Raw genomic sequence first — 10000 nt, forward strand, 5'->3', positions numbered from 1 at the left:
CACCAGAGTTGTTTTATAATAACATCACAAAACTTATTGCATACTGTATTATAACTATTGTTCATTGTATAAAAAATTATAAACCATTGTACAACCAAACGGAATCCACCTCCAAGGACTATGTATACCACCAGCTTCACTCCAGAGTCACATTCCTCTGAAGAATCATAGAGCGAAACCGGTCAGGAATAAAGACATGAGTAAAGGCATGAGTAAAGACATGAGTAAAGACATGAGTAAAGACATGAGTAAAGACATGAGTAAAGAAATGAGTAAAGAAATGAGTAAAGAAATGAGTAAAGAAATGAGTAAATAAAAATAGACAAAAACAAATAAGCACATAAGTTCAATCATGATGAATAAGCAAATAGATAACAAAATATATAAATAAATAAAACAATTACTTGATAATTTGATTAACGAAAAACTATATAAAGAAATGTATCGTTAAACCACTTAATAAATAATTCTTCATTTACATTGTTCAATGCTGGAGAACTGTGTCAATTCAAAATCCCCAAAACAGAAGAAAGAAGAAAATGGTGCAATCTCGAGCCATACGAATGAGTGGATGGCATGGCTATTGCAACAGATGCCATGATGAGAGCATGGTTAGTAATCATCATAACTACCCTTCATTAACACTTCAATCACTACTGTGATGGATGGGACTTTTCCTTTCATTCAGGCTGCAGCCAAATTATTTTGCCGAGTTCCGTAGTGTTCCTCCGATAGCAGAAACGTTACACCCTCTACAATGGTATATTCCGTACTAACCTATACGTTTCCTTTAATTCTATGTATTTATCTTCTTCTCATCGACGGCTTTATTAATCTTTGTAATTTGATAATTATCCTATATTAATTTACATTAGAAAAAAATAATAAACATTGAAACACGCTCGCACATACACACACACACACACACACACACACACACACACACACACACACACACACACACACACACACACACACACACACACACACACACACACACACACACACACACACACACACACACACACACACACACACACACACACACACACACACACACACACACACACACACACACACACACACACACACACACACACACACACACACACACACACACACACACACACAGCAGTAGTCGTGAGTTGAGCAATAGTGGTCACTCAGGGCAGGTCATCCGGGTAGCTGCTTCAATTAGTGATATGGCGAGTGGTTGTGTTACCGTGTTCAGCGCCGATGAGGTACAATCTCTACTTGCTAGAACTGAAGCCTTGGAGGATGCTGTTAAGTGACTTAAAGAGGAAAATGGAGTTCTGCGCTCGAAGGCCCAAAATACGGAAGACAAAACTAGCTATGGGTGGAAAACGATGAAAAACAAGATTCGGATTAGTGGAAAAAAGTCCTCACCAGCCCCGCTCGCTTGCAAGAACTCGTTTCAAGTTCTAGCGAATCTACAAGAAGAGGAAGCAAATGAAGCTCAAGAGAAGAGGGGAAGGGCAGACGCTGGATCCCTGCCCACAGGTAAGATTTTGGTTGTAGGAGACAGTCAAGTGAGGTACTTAGACAGGGCTTTCTGCGATAAAGAAATGAAACATAGGACGCAGGTGTATTTCCCCGGCGCGGGGATAGGATATGTTAGAGATAGGATTGAAGAGTGTTTAGTAGGGGAAGGTGAGGACCCTGTAGTTTGCTTAAGTGCCGGGGGCAGTGATATAGGTAAGTTAGGGAGTGAGGAATTGTTTGCGCGGTTCTGGGATGCGCTAGACAAGATTAGAAATAGGGTAGGTGTTCCTGTTGTATGTGGAATCCTTCCGAGGCGTAGAGTTGGAGGCATGTGGCATTCCAGGGCTATTGCAATGAATTGCAGGCTGGCAAAACATTGTAAGGCCAATGGATGGCCATTTGTTGGTAAATGGGGCCGCTTTTACGGTAGAAACCATCTATATACAAGGAACGGGTTGCATTTGTCGCCCAGAGAATTTCGGCTCCTTGCTGAATCCCTAAGCAAGAAGTATGCATCCTACAGTTTTTTGTTTTCGGATAGATTACGTGGGAGTAGGGGGGGAAGTATCGGAACATAGTTTAGGCAATATAGACAACTTAGAGAGGGACTGTGAAAAGAATCACCAAAGCAGGTGGAGGGAAGATAAATTTAAAGTTTACTATCCAAATAGCAGAAGCATGATTAACAAAATTGATTTGCTGCGAGGTAAAGTATATATCATTACAGAAACATTGACTGGGAAACTTTAATAGGAGATCAGGAAACAAAGAAATTCCTAGATATGGTGCAGGATAATTTCCTAAAATAAGTGATTACCGGTCCCACGAGAGGAGTAAATACTCTGGACTTAGTTTTAACTAATAATAACCACCTAATGAGTAACGTAAAGATGGGAGATAGTCTAGGCTCTAGTAATCACCAGGAAATAATATTTGATATTATTTGGGAAGAATTAAAAAGTACGAATAACGTCCAATTACCAGACTTCAGAAGAGCAAATTTTGACAATGTAAAACCTATTCGAAATTGAATATGAAATGTCATGCGAACATTTTGGACATTGTCGAGTCTCGGTGCATGACCGGAGGTCAGGTCATGACTAGAGTTCGGGTCACGGAGGGTAATATGCATAGCTTGGGTCAGGTCATTTGAGGGCGAGAGCTCAACAGACAGGTCAGTGATTTAGATTATTATTACACTGGCCTGCGAAGTTTCAAAGGTAAAGCATCTGATAACTCATTCTAGGGTAATTTGCTATGCAGAATCTAAAAATCACACTAATTTTGTTCAATCAGGTCACGTTTTTGAGATACGAGGCGGTAAAAATAATTAAAAACGCCATTTAGTGCTATTTATTCCCTTTAATTTTGGAGAAAAAATTCTTGACAAAAGAAATAATTTTTTCTTGCATAGTTCAGAAGATAAAGAGGATATATTACAGAAAATCTAATTATGGATGAAGAGCCTTTTCAGTGACTTTCTCCTGTGTTGGGCAGCCACCACGTCTCGTTTCAAACACCAACAGTAGTCCGCAAGAAAGTTCACATCCCACCGGCCTTGGTAGCGTTCTTCCATGACACGAATATCCTGGTGGAAACGTTCTCCCTGTTTCTCACTGAAGTCACCACAGTTCTGAGGGAAATAGTCTAAGTGGGACCGTAGAAAGTGCATTTTGACTGACATGCGAGCCCCTAATTTTTGATAGCTGTTCAAGAGCTCATCGACTTCTTTCTCGTATTCTGCACTTCGGTTATTTCCTGGAAAGTTTCTTATCACTGACTTAAGCGACCACCAAACGGACAGCTCAGCTGCATTCAGTGCATCGTCAAACATTGAGTCCTTCATAAGTTCCCTTATCTGAGGCCCATCAAAGATGCCAGCCTTAAGCTTTTCCAGACTGATCCGAGGAAACTTCTGCTGAAGAAAAGTAAATCCCATGCCATCCTTGTCCATAGCCTTCACAAAGTACTTCATCACTCCCAGTTTGATATGTAAAGGTGGGAGTAAGACCTTGTTTGGTTCAACAAGAGAACGAGCCTGAACATTGTGTGAACCAGGTTCCAAACGTTGTCGTGGTGGCCATTCTTGTCTGACAAAATGTTGATCATCAGCCCGACTATCCCACAAACACAAAAAGCATGGATACTTTGTGTACCCACCCTGTAGTCCCAAAACCAATCCAACTACCTTAAGATCTCCACAGATCAACCAACCATGGTCATTGTAGTTCAGAGCAGACAGTAGTTGATCCATGTTGTCATGAGTTTCTTTCATTTGCACCGAATGACCGATTGGAATTGAAGAGTATTTATTTCCGTTGTGAAGGAGGACTGCCTTGAGACTTCTGCTGGAAAAGTCGATGAACAGTCTCCATTCAGTAGCAACATAGTCCAGCCCCATTGATTGAATCAAACCAGCAATGTTGTTGCAGTAATCTAATGACGAGTCCTTCTGGGTTGTGAAGAACTGTCTAAATTCTCTTTCACGCTCTCGGTACCAAAAGAATGTTGTCTCAGGTGCTAGCAAATTTTTCTCACAAAGACGAGAACCCAGAAGCTGTGCTGATTCCTTTGATAGGTTTAGATCCCGTGTCAGGTCATTGAGATCTGCTTGTGTTAGAGGCACTGGCCGGTCATTCTCTTCTGGCATGTATTCTCCACCCTCTGCCCTGTCTAGTGCGTTATCAGATTCCGATTCAGAGCTAGATTCCATTGCAACATCTGGCTCGGGAACGGGCAGGCCTGGACCATGAGGGACTGGTCGTATGGCAGACGGAACATTAGGATACTGAATACAATGCTTGTTCTTACGGTTGACTCCTTTAAGATTAGTCATGCAGAAATAGCAGTCTGACACATGATCTTTACCCTCTCTCCAAACCATTGGAACAGCGAATGGCATACTCTTCCTTTTTTTATTTCTCCAATCACGCAAGTTCTCGACACATGTTTTGCAGCTAACATGGGGTGCAAATGGCTTGTCCTGGTCCCCAAGCTTAACTCCAAAGTAAGCATGATATGCCTTCTTCACAAAATCAGTTATATTTGCTAGTCGACGAGGAAGAATCACATTACCACATATGTAGCAGAACCTATCAGGATGATTTGTGCATTTGCGTTCCATTTTCTGTCAATCTAAGATACGTGTTCAAAATAGAAACACAAGAAGCACAGATTCTTGTAAAAAGCACAGATTATTATAAAATCAGTCACATTGATTGGAGATCACACTTTTCTAAACCATTTTCAGTTTCAGTGTTGTCAATGCAGTTTGTCAATGCAGTTTCAGTTTCAGTTTCGGTTTCAGTTTCCTGAAAGTAAACAAAAACATCATTAGGGTGGAAAGGGAGCTGGGAGATAGGGTGGATGAAAGAGTATTAGGATGGTTTGGACACATGGAAAAAATGAGTGAAGAAAGACTAGTAAAGGAGGTATGGAAGGCAGATGTGGAGGGAGTGAACATGAGGGGACGCCCTAGGATGAGATGGATGGATGGGGTGAAGGGGGCTTTGGGGAAGAGGGGAATGTCGGTTGAGGAAGGACGGGAGAGGACAGAAGACAGGGGTGAATGGAGAACGGTTGTATATGGAAAATGTTGTGATGCATGAGGTGGATTGGACGGGGGAATGGGGGTGAGGTAGTGTGTGTGAGCAAAAATTTTTGACGCAGCCCGAAGGGATTTCTCCCAGTCCTCTCCTTTATATGGGGGGACGGAGAGGGGGGGTCGCCGATTTGATGAAGCGGCCTTGCTGTGGATGTGCTGTGTCCTGCGACACTGCTTCTGACCCAGGGCAGTGGACATGGTGCAGGGATCACCCGTCATCTAGGAGGTGCTAAGATGGGAGGGAGGGTGGAGGGGTGTAGAGTATTTTCGGGGATGAAATGGGTGGGCATGTTTTTGTGCCTTGTCCTTTTTGGCTACCCCCCCTGGTAAGGGGGAAAAAGCCTTGGTATATCTAATATCTAGGTTTCAGTATCAGTTTCGGGGTGCTACAGTATAATTTTTATGCCAAAAAAAAAAATAAGAATAGGGTATACCTGCAGCCTCGTTTTCCTTATACTTAGTACTATACAAGGCCCAAAAGTTGCACTTCTCATATCTCAAAAACTAGACCTGATCCAAGGAAACGGATGGCATTTTTGGATTCAGCGCACCAAAAAACCTATAAATCACTTGAAAAACCTTTGAAAAAAAAATTATCATTATTATTATTATCATCATTATTATTATCATTATTATCATTATTATCATTATTATCATTATTATTATTATCATTATTATTATTATTAATATTATAATAATTATCATTATTATTATTATCATTATTATCTTATCGTCATTTTTATTATCATCATTATTGTTATCATCATTATATCATTATTATCATCATCATTATTATCATTATGCAGATATACGGGATAGGAGGAAAACTTCTGGGAGCTGTCAAGAGTTTTTATGAGAGTGGTAGAGCTTGTGTCAGGATTGGAAATGGAGAGAGTGAGTGGTTTGAGGTAAAAGTGGGACTTCGTCAAGGATGGGTTATGTCCCCCTGGCTGTTCAACTTATACATGGATGGGGTGGTGCGAGAGGTAAATGCAAGGGTGGTGGGCAAGGGATTAGAGATGGTTAAAGAAAATGGAGAAAAGTGGGAGGTGAGCCAGCTGTTGTTTATGGACGACACTGCGCTTGTGGCAGGATCGGAGGAGGGATTGAGGAAGTTGGTGGCAGTGTTTGAGAGAGTATGTGATAGAAGAAAGCTAAAGATAAATGTGGGTAAAAGTAAGATGATGAGATGTACAAGGGGTGAAAGTGGCAGTAGACTGGAAGTGAGCATTAAGGGAGAGCGACTGGAGGTGCAAATGTGGCAGGGAAAGGTGGAGTGAAGGTGGAGGTAGAATGTAGATTGAGAGAAGCGAGTAAATGCCTTGGTGGATTAAAGAGTGTAATGAGGAATAGACATTTCGGAATGGATGCTAAGAGGAGACTGTATGAAGGAGTGATTGTGCCAACAGCACTGTATGGGGCAGAAACATGGAACATAAGAGAAGAAGAGAGAAGGAGTTTGAATGTGTTTGAGATGAGGTGTCTGAGAAGTATGATGAGGGTTACTAGGCTAGATAGAGTGAGAAATGAGGAGGTGAGGAGGAGAACAGGGGTGGAAAAGGAGCTGGGAGATAGGGTTGATGAAATAATATTAGGATGGTTTGGACACATGGAAAAAATGAGTGAAGAAAGACTAGTAAAAGAGATGTGGAAGGCAGATGTGGAGGGAGTGAAGATGAGGGGACGTCCTAGAATGAGGTGGATGGATGGGGTGAAGGGGGCTTTGGGGAAGAGGGGAATGTCGGTTGAGGAAGGACGGGAGAGGACAGAAGACAGGGGTGAATGGAGAATGGTTGTATATGGATGATGTTGTGATTGCATGAGGTGGAATGGGCGGGTGGATGAGGGGTGAGCAAATTTTGACGCAGTCCGAAGGGATTTCTCCCCGTCCTCTCATTTTATGCAATGGGCGGACGGAGAGGGGGGGTCGCCGATTTAATGAAGCGGCCTTGCTGTGGATGTGCTGTGTCTTGCGACACTGCTTCTGACCCAGGGCAGTGGACAAGGTGCAGGGATGACCCGTCATTCAGGAGGTGCTAAGATGGGAGGGAGGGTGTAGGGGTGTGGAGTGTATGCAGGGATGGAATGGGTGGGAATGTTTTTGTGCCTTTTTCTTTTTGGCTACCCCCCTTTTAAGGGGGGAAAAGCCTTGGTATATGTATGTATGTATGTATTATTATCATCATCAATATTATTATCATCATTATTATCATCATTATTATCATTATCATTATTATCATCATTATTATCATCATTATTATTATCATCATTATTATTATCATTATTATTATCATCATTATCATTATCAGCATTATTATCATCATTATTGTTATCATCAATATTATCATCATCATTATTATCATCATCATTAATATCATCATTATCATCATCATCATTATTATCATCATCATTATTGTCATCATTATTATCATCATTATTATTATCATCATCATTATGATTAGCATCATTATTATCATTATTATTACCATCATTATTGTTATCATCATTATTATTATCATTATTATCATCATCATTATTATCATTATTATCATCATTTTTATCATCATTATTATCATCATTATTATTATCATCATTATTATCATCATCATTATTATTATCATTATTATTATCATCAATATCATCATTATTATTATTATTATCATTATCATTATCATCATTATTATCATTATTATTATTATTATTATTATTATTATTATTATTATTATTATTATTATTATTATTATTATTATTATTATTATTATTATTATTATTATTATTATTATTATTATTATTATTATTATTATTATTATCATTATCATTATCATTATTATCATTATTATTAATATAATTATTATTATCATTATTATTAATATCATTATTATTATCTTTATCATTATCATTATTATTATCATTATTATTATTATTATCATCATTATTATCATCAGTATTGTCATCATTATTATCAATAATATCATTATTATCATCATTATTATTATCATTATCATCATTATTATAATCATAACTATCATTATTATCATTATCATCATTGTTACCATTATCATTATTATTACCATTATTATCATTATTATCATTATCATTATTATCATTATTATTATCATTATTATCATTATTATTACCATTACTATAATTATTATCATTATTATTGTCATTATTATCATTATCATTATCATTATCATTATTATTATCATTATCATTATCATTATTATTATCATTATCATGATTATGATTATGATTATGATCATTATTATCATTATCATTATTATGATTATGATTATCATTATTATCATTATCATCATTGTCATCATTATCATTATTATTATCATTATCATGATTATGATGATCATTATTATTATCATTATCAATATCAATATCATTATCATTATCATTATCAATATCAATATCAATATCATATCATCATTATCATTATCATTATCATTATCATTATCATTATCATTATCATTATCATTATCATTATCATTATCATTTTCATTATCGTTATTATTGTCGTTATTATTGTCATTATTATTTTCATTATTATTTTCATTATTATTATCATTATTATTATCATTATTACTATTATCATTATCATTATCATTATCATTATCATTTTATTATCATTTTATTATCATTTTATTATCATTTTGTTATCATTTTATTATCATTTTATTACCATTTTATTATAATTTTATTATAGTTTTACTATAATTTTTTATCTTTTTGTTATTATTTTATTATCAATATTTATATCATTTTATTATCATTTTAATTATTATTTTATTATCATTTTTATTATCATTTATATTATCATTTGTATTATCATTTTTATTATCATTTTTATTATCATTTTTATTATCATTTTTATCATTATTATTATCATTATTATCATTACTATTATCATTATTGTTATTATTAATATTGCTACTGTTATTATTATTTCTATAGTTAGTAACAGTAGTTATAATATGAAAAATAGTAATAATTGTAATAATTACAATAAAAGCATTAATGGAAATCTTCTATATGCGAGTGAGGTGATGTAAGGAAACAAGAATAGTCTTGCCATAGCTATTAACCATCCCTTACATGTTACACCATCAAGGGAAGGAGAGAATCACCGAATCACTAGATATCGTTTCAAGGTCATTCCCCCTAGTAAGTAAAAATCTTGAACGAAATTTTAAGATCCATAATTTTGAAAGATAATTATTTCAAAATAAAAAACTTTCCACAGTGTCATCAGCATGTCAGATGTATCTTTTTTCATTTTTTCGTTCTTTTTCTTTTTGAGTTGGAAAACTGGCCGAACAATTTTACTTGGAAAAGTATTCAGCACCTCAAAATAGAATCTTCGTTACAAGTTGACGTATGAAATGATAAATCAACCAGCGTGAGGAGCACACTACATTATTTGAATAAAAGATTAACAAAATGAAATTGTAACATTGTAACCGTTTTCACTATTTGAAAGAAAATACTTGAATATATCTAATTAATTAGTAACGATATAGTTGAATGGATAGAAGAATAGATTAGTATATAAGTAAGTACAAACATTATATAGAGAAATAATACAAAAATAGATAATGAAAATATATTGGTATATACATCTACATACGTACTGTACATAGATAAATCCACAAATAAGTAGATAAATAAGTAGATCAGTGAAAATTAATAAGTAATAAATATATAAATGAAAACATAATCAAATAAATAAATGAATAAATCGATAAATAAACAACGAATGTATAGGTGTATATAGATAAATCATCACACAGATAGATAGATATATTTCATAATAATTTGCAGACAATGGTTCTAGTGTAAGACAAACCTGTTGCGCTGTAAGTGCATAAAAAATGACATGGCAAG

The sequence above is a fragment of the Oratosquilla oratoria genome, chromosome 2 (assembly GCF_046742065.1).
Source record: "Oratosquilla oratoria isolate Oo_2021 chromosome 2, ASM4674206v1, whole genome shotgun sequence".
Classification (NCBI taxonomy): domain Eukaryota; kingdom Metazoa; phylum Arthropoda; class Malacostraca; order Stomatopoda; family Squillidae; genus Oratosquilla; species Oratosquilla oratoria.